Here is a 10029-nt window from a genome sequence, read left to right as displayed (position 1 = left end):
TATACGTCTTCACTATTTTCTGAACAATTTTCTTTATGTTCTTTTTGGTTACTTCCACGACGCCATTCATCTTAGGACGATATGTCGATGAGTTGTGATGTTCAATCTTGAACATTTGCACAACTCCTTCATCATCTTGTTATTAATATTTGAACCATTATCAGTAAAGGTTTTGTTGGGAATCCCATAACGGTAGATGATGTCTCTTTTCAGGAAGCGAGCCACCACTTGTTTGGTGACGTTTGTGTATGACGCATCTTCTACCCGCTTGGTAAGTAGTCAATAGATACAAGGATGAACCTATGCTCATTCGAAGCAGTTGGCTCAATATGCCAAATCACATTAATTCCCCATATAGAAAAAGGCCAAGGAGATGAGATGACGTTCAAAGGCACTGGAGGCACATGTATTCTGTCTGCATAAATTTGGCACTTGTGACATGTCTGCACAAGATGGAAACAGTCAACTTCCATTCTCAGTCAATATTATCATACTCTAAGGATTTTTCTAGATATTGAATGCCTATTGGAATGTGTTCCAAAGGAACCTTCATGCACATCTGTTATTATCTAGTCTGCTTCGTGTCTATTTACGCATCTGAGTAGGAATGAATCATAACTTTGCTTGTAAAGCACATCTCCACTTAAGAAGAACTTGACGTAGACTTTTCTCAGAGCCTTCTTGTCTATTATAGATGCATTTTCAGGATACACATGTTCTTCAAGATACGTCTTGATATCATGGGACCAAGGTTTGTCATCCAACTCCTCCTTGGTTGCTAGGCATTATGCAGGCTCATCCAAGTGCTCAATATGGATAGAAGGAGATTGGTTTTTCCATTTGACATTGAACATGGACGCTAAGGTAGAAAGAGAATCTGCTAATTAATTCTTTTCCCCCAGGATATGATGAAAAGTGATTTCATCAAAACAGAGAATCAATTTCATGACGTGTTCTCTATAAGGAATCAACTTGCGATCACGGGTTTCCCAATCTCCTCGGACTTGACTGACGACGAGAGATGAGTCTCCATATACCTCAAGGATTTTGATCCTTAAATCAATATTTGCTTCTATCTCGAAGATGCATGCTTCATACTCTAGAACATTGTTAGTGCAGTCTAAACATAATCTTGCGATAAATGGAAGATGAAATCTTGTTGGTGAAGTGATTATTGCACCTATTTTGTGACCCTGGGCATTGGAAGCACCGTCGAACATGAGTGTCCATCGTGATCCTGGTTCGGGTCCTTCCTCAGGGCTGGGAATATTGCAATCTGTTATGAACAAAATATCTTCATCGGGAAAATAATACCTAATAGGTTGGTAATCTTCCATAGGTTGATGTGCCAAATAGTCAAAGAGAACATTGCCTTTGATGGATTTCTACATGACATATTGAATTTCTTACTCTATAAAAACCATTTTCCAACGGGAAACTCTTCCGATGAGGGCAGTGTAGCGGGAAATTCATGATCATCTAGCTATTGACAAGCTAGAGATCAATTAACAAGAGTCGCCGCCGCACTTTTATTATTTCCAAGGGAAAAGGGAAAAAGTACGAACAAAAACCAAGAAGTAAGAAGTTTTCAAATAAAAACTAATAAAAGTCAGAGATCACAGGTAAGGGGGTTGGTTACACAGAGGAAAGATGTTAGCACCCAAAGTATCCTAGGTACTCCTAGGGAGCCCTTTTTTGTGCATATGTATTTTGTACAAAGTGATGTTCACAAACAAATAGAACGGGGGGGATGAGAAAAGAATTCATTGATTATATTTTTGTGTTTTTACAAGTCCTTCGGACTTGTGCCTACGTACCAACATAAAAATGAGGGATCAAAACATTGTAGTTCGTGATACAAATTACAAAGTGGATGCTTTGTTTTTAACAAAAACTTAAGTATGAAAGGCACAAAGGCCTAAAAAGGTTTAAATGGGTTAGCTGTTTTGGCTTTTGAACTTTTAAGTCAAGTATGGTTAAGTTTATTTACAAGTTTGATTAAAAAATGAGTTTGAAAGTGCAATGGCATAAGGCCAAAGTTTCTAATTTGCAAAATGGTCTAAGTTTAGAAAAAACAAGTACAAACAAAGAAGTTTTTAAAAGGAGGGAGAGATTTTGAAATTAAAGAAACGGGGAAGAGATGGAGAGACTAATCCTAAGCATAAATTTAAAATTTAAGAGTTGAAAAGATCTGACCAATGGGCTGCAATCCAATAGACAAGAATCTCTCCCTTGGACATTAGAATCAAGCAACAAATAATGCATACAATATTAACTTGAAAAGAAAGGCACCAAATAAAGATAGCCACATCCAAGCTTAGCAACTCCATGATCTTCTTCAAATTTGCCCATGTAGCAGATGAGTTCCACAATGCCATAAGTCGCAGGTTCAAAATAACAGCTTCACAATGATCATGTTGCAGATGAACTCAAATGGATCTTCAATGATGTATCAGATGAAGTTTCAGATTACAAGCACTTTGTTACATGAAAGTTGGCATTGGCCAAGTCCTTTGAATAGGGAGTGTTGCCTAAATTCTAAGTCCAAAAGCCTCAGATCAAATCAACAATCCACAAAAGATGTTTTTATGATTTTGGTTTTTATTATGTACATTAATGGTCGAAGACCACACAAACAAACACACTATACACAAGCAAAATATATCACAAAATATGGTCCAAATGGACAAAGTGAAAAGGACATTAACATAAACAATTAGAATGGTATGAATAATGCTAAATGAATAAGGCTTAAAAATAAAGTGCATTAAAGTAAATGACTTGAAATTAAATGTTAGTTGTTAATGAGTTAGGAGTTAGTATTGCTTTTTCTTTTTCTTTTAAGTCATTCTTTGGAGAACACTCAACCCACTTATCACAAGCATGGATCCTTGAACCAAGACATCTTCCAAAGGAAGGAAAAAAGACCAAGTTTCCATACAATACCATGAAAGAGGGGAGACTTACAATCTCACTAACTAGAATGTTATGCCTTTTGTATCAAAAATTTAGCGCTATGTTAAGCAATCGTAAGTGGACTTATGTAGAAGTCACAACTATTTGAGGTCGGACAATAGAATCTCGGTGTTAATGCATGTTAGAGACATAGTGTAATGGACTATGCTCATGAAACATACTACACACAAAAAGAATATGCAAAAGTGGTGGCCTAATCTCATCCGTACTTATGTTGATTTTCTAATTAACTAGCCTTAGGATGTAGAGATATCATAGGTCCATGACATGAATGCATAAAGAGGGGAGTGAGATGAAGAGGGAGGGGAATTGATCAAAACTCAAATTGGACAAATGAGGACTTTTACCAAATTAAGATCAATCATTCATTTTGGGAGATGGAATGTACATTCCATCAATCCCCTAAATCCAATGATCTTAACTTAACAAAGTCACATCAACCTTGACCAAGGCCTAACAACACAAGTCAAACTTACAAAAACAATCAAAATGGCTTAACACAATTATTTGGCATTTATTCAATTTAAAAAATACTAAAAATAATGCATTAAATTAAATATGGTTTGTCAAATTCCTAAAATCTCATCAAAACACCAAAGAAATAGCCATGAGATTTATCATAGGTCAAACAATGTCAAAGGACCTTGGAGAAAAAAATTTCAGAATTTTTGGAAACTTAAAAGTATTTTTAAATAATTAAAAATAATCACAAAATTAATTAAATCATGAAAAATATTAATAATGATTCAAAAAATAATTTTAATTCAACATATGAAAGAGGATTTTACTTAAAAAAATTTGGTGAAACTCTCATATTTTTTGGATCAATATTAAAATTAATATGAATTAATGAAAATCAAAGGAATAAAATGAAAATCAGAAAATACAAAAAAACGTGGACCACTTAATTAAGGTGGCAGATCAAGTGATCCTCAACACGCTTTCGACCATAGTCACTAGTCAACGCGTAACACAAGTTGTATTTACAAGCAACGTACGAGATTAAAACATTTTGAATTGATCATGTGGCTCAGAACCTGTCCAACACATCACCGGCGCTAAACCTCCGATCACCTTCTCAGGCGAACCTCGTCGGACTGGTTCAGTCATCACCATCACATAAATGAAAAAGGAGGACATGGTCTGAAAGAAAAAATGGCGTAGAGCACGAATCTGACCTTAATTTTAACTAACTCCACATATATAGAAAGATATGAGGAGTTGAATTTTGAGGTGTGTCAACTGAGTTGCTTCGATTTGACCTCAAAGCAACTCAATCTTCTTGCCTATATTGGTAGGACTTCAGACAACCAAAGATCTAAGAGAATTGATGAGAATTGAGTGAGAATCGAAGAGAAGAAAATTTCTGGAAAATACCTTCAATGATGTGCAGAACATGCTCTTCCTTGCTTCAATTCTTGTTTGATCTTGCTCCAATGACTTGCAGAAGTGGATTAGGAATGGAAAGAAGCTTTGGATCCTGGAGTTTTTGAATCTCCAAACAGTGAGATTCAAACTCAATTTTCAAGTGAAAATTATCAATCTTTCCTTCGAATTGTGAGGGTTTGAAGAGAGGGGGCAAAGCTGGCGCGCAAGGATCCCTTCAAATGAGCTTAGAGGGTCCATATTTATAGCATTTGGAAGTGTTATTTGCACACTTGAATTTTCTTCCAAATTTGACAATGTCATGCACAAGCTTGCATGGGCATGTACAGGTCCATGAAGCAATCTGAGTAGGTCCAAATGCATCTGAAATGAGGTTGGAATGAAGCTTGAATGGCAAGGCAACATTATGTGATCATTTGAACTTTGATTTCCACAAATGATGCAGGCCTGTTAAAACCATGCGCAATCCTAGAAAACTTGGTCCAAAATGAATGAATTAGGACTCTTTGGAAAGCTTAGATCAAGAGGAACAACTCTTATGGTGAACACGTTTCCATTTGTAACTTGGATCAAGGTGAAATTTAAGGTGGAACTTTGGAAATTTCAACATGTTGAAAAAATTTCTAAGTGTCAAGCCATATACCTCAATGTTCCACCTTACTAAACTTTTTATGTGAGCTCCAAATGAGAAAAGGGTCTTCATAAAAGTTATAGATATTTAAAAGACCTTAAAATGGTCACCAATTTGACATCATTTGGATTTAGAATGAGAGAGTTATGCATTTTTGAAGTTGAGGAAAATCACTTCTTCAATGGTATTGGTCCAAAATGACCTATAATGTATCCTCATATCACATGCTCATAAAAGTTGATTTAGCTTTCATTCCAAACATAAAAGTTGAAGTATACATCTTGAATTTGATTGTTCAACTTGTAAATCTTTAATCTCATAAACATGGAGAAAGTTATGTCCTTGGGAAGTTGACTTTCAAATTAGGGTTTAGACAAAATGACCTATAATGTTTCAACATAGAAAATGACTTTCCAAGAAAAATTAGATCTAGACTTCAACATGAAAGTTGTTTGGGATGTAATTTAGAGTAACTTGGATATTGGAATAATTTTCATTTGGTGAAAATTGTAGGAGATAGGGTCTAGGGAGACCTAGTTTTGATAAGATGAATTCATCTGGCCAACCACCATCAACCAACTTGCTAACTTGCAATTCTCTTGACTTTTTAGGCTCATGGTACATCATATATGCATAATATTATGAAGTTTGAAATTTCCCTTGAGAAATTTGATCAATTGGTGAGGAAGCTTATTGAAGAAGTTACTCATGATACCCAGACAAACTAGGGTTTCCAAGGCAAATCAACTCCAAACTCTTGAAGAAATCTTGATCAAAATAACATGTAGAGATCATGGGGACTCATATATGATGCTTAGAGACATTGTGGATCATTCCTTGGTTGTGCTCTTAAACATGAGGGTCTTAAACCCTAGATATGAACTTGATAGACCAATGGTAATCATGCCCTACCTACAAAAGAGTTAGGCAAATACAAAGACATATTTTTGGTATTTTGGTTAGTAAAATGATAAACGTACAAGTATGATAAAATCACATGGTGCTTGGTGATCTCTCCCAAAACAAACCCAATGAAAGGGGGGTATGGAGGATGCCAAGGTATGATCCCAATGCTAATGCATATGATGAGATTGTATGAGGGATCTTAGGGTCAAAATTAGGGTCTTACAGCTGCCCCTATTTAAGGACAATCTAACTAAGGAGATGAAGGTTAAAATCTTCGTATCGACTCAGTAGGATGGGCTTAAATAACATCATATAGAAACAAATTTTGGTCCCTAAGAGACCTCATGATGCATATGATATGATTGTAAAAGCAAATTCTTTGTGGGGAAATGTTGCCACAAAGGAAAAGAAAACATAGAGACTGAATATCCGCAGAAGTATAATGCATTCCGTAAGGAAAGCTCACTGGGAAGACAGAGACACTGAGGGATAAAAAGGGTTATGCGTAGGCTAGGCTACGACTTAAAAACTGTTGGGGACTAGAGGAATTCCATAAAAAAATGGAAAGACTCAGCTGGGAGGACGAAAAGATCTGCAGGGGAAACAAGTAGACCAGGATAAAACCAACATACTTGAATCATGCAGGAAAAATGATTTCACCAAGGAAATGCGCATTGAACTCAACTGGGGAAGAAATAGACTTCAACACAGGAGGAGCGGAAATTTATTATCCACTACCGGTTACTGGGTAAGGAGATAATAAAGATCTGACAGAGAGGACATCCGTTATCGGTTAGGATTAACATATCAAGGATGACTCGCTGGGAATCTCGAAGAGGGAGTATTCATTATCAGTTACTGGGTAAGAATAGCCTTGCTGGGGAGAACTACAGAAATAGGATTTACAACTACCAGTTACTGGGTAGAAGACCAAAGATGAGAATATCCGTCATCGGTTAAAGTGAACATATCAAGGATAAACTCAAAGAAAAGAAAATCCTTCACCCGTTAAGATGAACATATCAAGGATAGACTTGCCTGGGGATATTAAGGAGGATATCCGTCATCGGTTAAGATGAACATATCAAGCATAAACCAACTGAACAAAAAGTAGGAATTACATCTATCGAATGTTGGATAGAATTCCATCAAAGAGAAAATACGTCATCGGTTAGGATGAACATATCAAGGATAAACTCTGTGAGGAAGGAATAGGAATTACATCTATCAGTTACTATATAGAATACCACAAGAGAGAGTATCCATCACCGGTTAGGATGAACATATCAAGGATTGACTCTGCAAAGGGGAATGAAAAGTAGGATTTACAACTACCAGTTACTGGGTAGAAGACCGCAAAGAGAAGGAACCCGTCATCAGTTAGGATGAACATGTCAAGGATTAACTCTCCGGGGAATGAAAATAGGGATTAGAGCTACCCTTTTTACCGAATAGAATACCAAAGATGCGAATATCCGTGACCGGTTAGGATGAACATATCAAGGATAAACTCAAAACAGGGGAAGAAAATATCCGTCATCGGTTAGGATGAACATATCAAGGATATACTTCCTGGGGAATCATAAAAAATGAATCCACTAGGAACTCCACTGCGGAGGAAACAGGGGTACTTTTGCCGGGTATTGGGCAAGAAGTAGCAAACTGCAAACTAAGAAGAATATTACCAGTTACTAGGTAATAAACTCTTAGGGGACCCAAAGCATCTATCTAGGTAAGATGTAGAAAGAAACGGTCAATCAAGACTCAACCCAATGAGGATATAACTCAAGGGGAGTGATTCCATCCAGATAATCAACTAGGGAGGAAACTGAAATAATAATTATCCACGAGGAAATAACTCAGTGGGGAGAGGAGAAAGGTTAAAGTCTTTCTGCTTAAGGGGTTGACACTCTACAATGGAGGGAGGACAAACATCAAACTTGCATGGGGATAAAGTACCGCCATAACAGAGAATAAGAATCTTGTTAGTGAATCAACAAAAATGATGATGAAATATATGAGTATATATGTACAAGTATATGTATATGTATATGTGATGATCATGCTGACAAAACGATTGCAAAGGATACAAAGGTGTTACAAATTTGACTCATCGATACAATTTTCGGCCAATCCACAAAAGAGGGAGACAACTTGCTGGAGAAAAGAGAGACCGTCATCCCAAAGGCTCAAACCTAGTCGGGGAAAGAAGAGATCTGCTGAGGAAAATCGTTATCGAGTCTGCGGGGAATTTTAGGTCCACACCATATCAAATGAGAGACAACCATGTAGAGGATAAATGCAAATAGTTGTTCAGAAACCAGGAGGAAACTCTGACTGGGAGTGAATCAGATGGCGATTGGTGAGGAAACTAAAGTTCTATCGCAACCACGCGAACTGCTGAGGAAACCGGTTTTCAGCTAGGGCATAAACAAAAATTCTGCTAAGGGATAAACATTTCGTAGGGGACTGAATTAACCAACTCTGCTGGCTACCCTACTAGGGAATAGAGGACAACGATTGTTGAATGCTAAAAATGTTGTTGAGGATGAAAGAGAAATTGCGCCTACTGCTCGAGGAGGACCAATACTGCTCCACACTTAGGGCTTACTGCTTTCGAACCACTGATGATATTCCTTTTAAATGAAATCGATTACTTAAAATTCATGCTTTTATATGTTTAAGAAAAATGATTTTGATTAAAAAACTTAATTTCAAAAATGATCGTAATAAAATTTAAAACTATTTGCTGAAATAAACAAGAGTAGAAACAATTGGATAAAAGTTCAACTTTATTTAATAGAATGGTAGTCCGTAAATGACAAGACTCCATAGATTTTTACAAATTTGAAAATGGTAATTTTTATGGAAAAGGGTTACATTGAATACAATGATCACTAATCCTTCCCCCAACTCTTGACGTCCACTGTGCTTTTGGCCGCCATTGGGGATGATGAGTCACCGTCGACCGTTGTACTCAACAAAGTCTTCAAAATCTGAAGATCAGCAAGATGTAGTTACTTGTCATAATTTCTATTTTTTGCATAAATTGCCCCAAGGTGGGGTATTCAATTTATCGGGATAATTTTTCTGTTTTATGTCTCTAACTTTTGCCTGGATCTCCCTTTCGGGGTTTCAATCCATCGAGACGCTCATTTTTGCCTAACCCTCCCTTTCGGGTTTTCAACTTAACGAGATGTTGTTTTCTTTTTAGGTGAAGCATTTCTTGACTGCATCTGCGTTCACAGGACAAGTGAACTCTTCACCATCCATATTTATAAGAATCAAAGCACCACCTAAAAATGCTCTCTTAACAACATATGGGCCTTCATAATTAGGAGTCCATTTGCCCCTAGATTCTGGTTTGAATGATAAAATCTTCTTGAGCACAAGGTCACCTTCTCTGAACACACGAGGTCTAACCTTCTTATCAAAAGCTTTCTTCATTCTCTGCTGATACAACTGACCATGACACATGGCAGTCAATCTCTTCTCTTCGATCAAATTCAGCTGGTCAAACCTGGTCTGACACCATTCAGCCTCAGGCAACTTGGCTTCCATGAGCACACGTAATGAAGGAATCTCAACCTCTACGGGGAGCAATGCTTCCATACCATATACAAGAGAGAAAGGGGTTTCCCCTGTTGAAGTGAGGATGGATGTTCGATACCCGTGCAAAGGAAAGGGGAGCATCTCATGCCAATCCTTATATGTCACAACCATCTTCTGGATAATCTTCTTGTTCACAGCTTCAACAGCCCCATTCATCTTGGGTCTGCAGGGAGAAGAATTATGGTGTGCAATCTTGAAGTCTTTACAAAGAGCTTCCACCATATTATTATTCAAGTTCGCTCCATTATCAGTAATAATCTTGCTTGGCACACCATAACGGCATATAATCTGATTCTTGATAAACCGCACAATAACTTGCTTAGTTACGTTTATGTACGATGTCGTCCAACCCATTTTGTCAAGTAGTTAATTTCCACCAAATTGAAATGATGTCTATTCAAAGCTTTGGACTCAATCATGCCAATCATATCAATTCCCCACATGGAGAAGGGCCAAGGAGAGGAAATGACATTCAACAGTGTCATAGGAACATGAATCTTATCCGCATATATTTGACA

The sequence above is a fragment of the Lathyrus oleraceus genome, chromosome 3 (assembly GCF_024323335.1).
Source record: "Lathyrus oleraceus cultivar Zhongwan6 chromosome 3, CAAS_Psat_ZW6_1.0, whole genome shotgun sequence".
Lineage (NCBI taxonomy): Eukaryota > Viridiplantae > Streptophyta > Magnoliopsida > Fabales > Fabaceae > Lathyrus > Lathyrus oleraceus.
Note: the sequence above shows the minus strand (reverse complement) of the source record.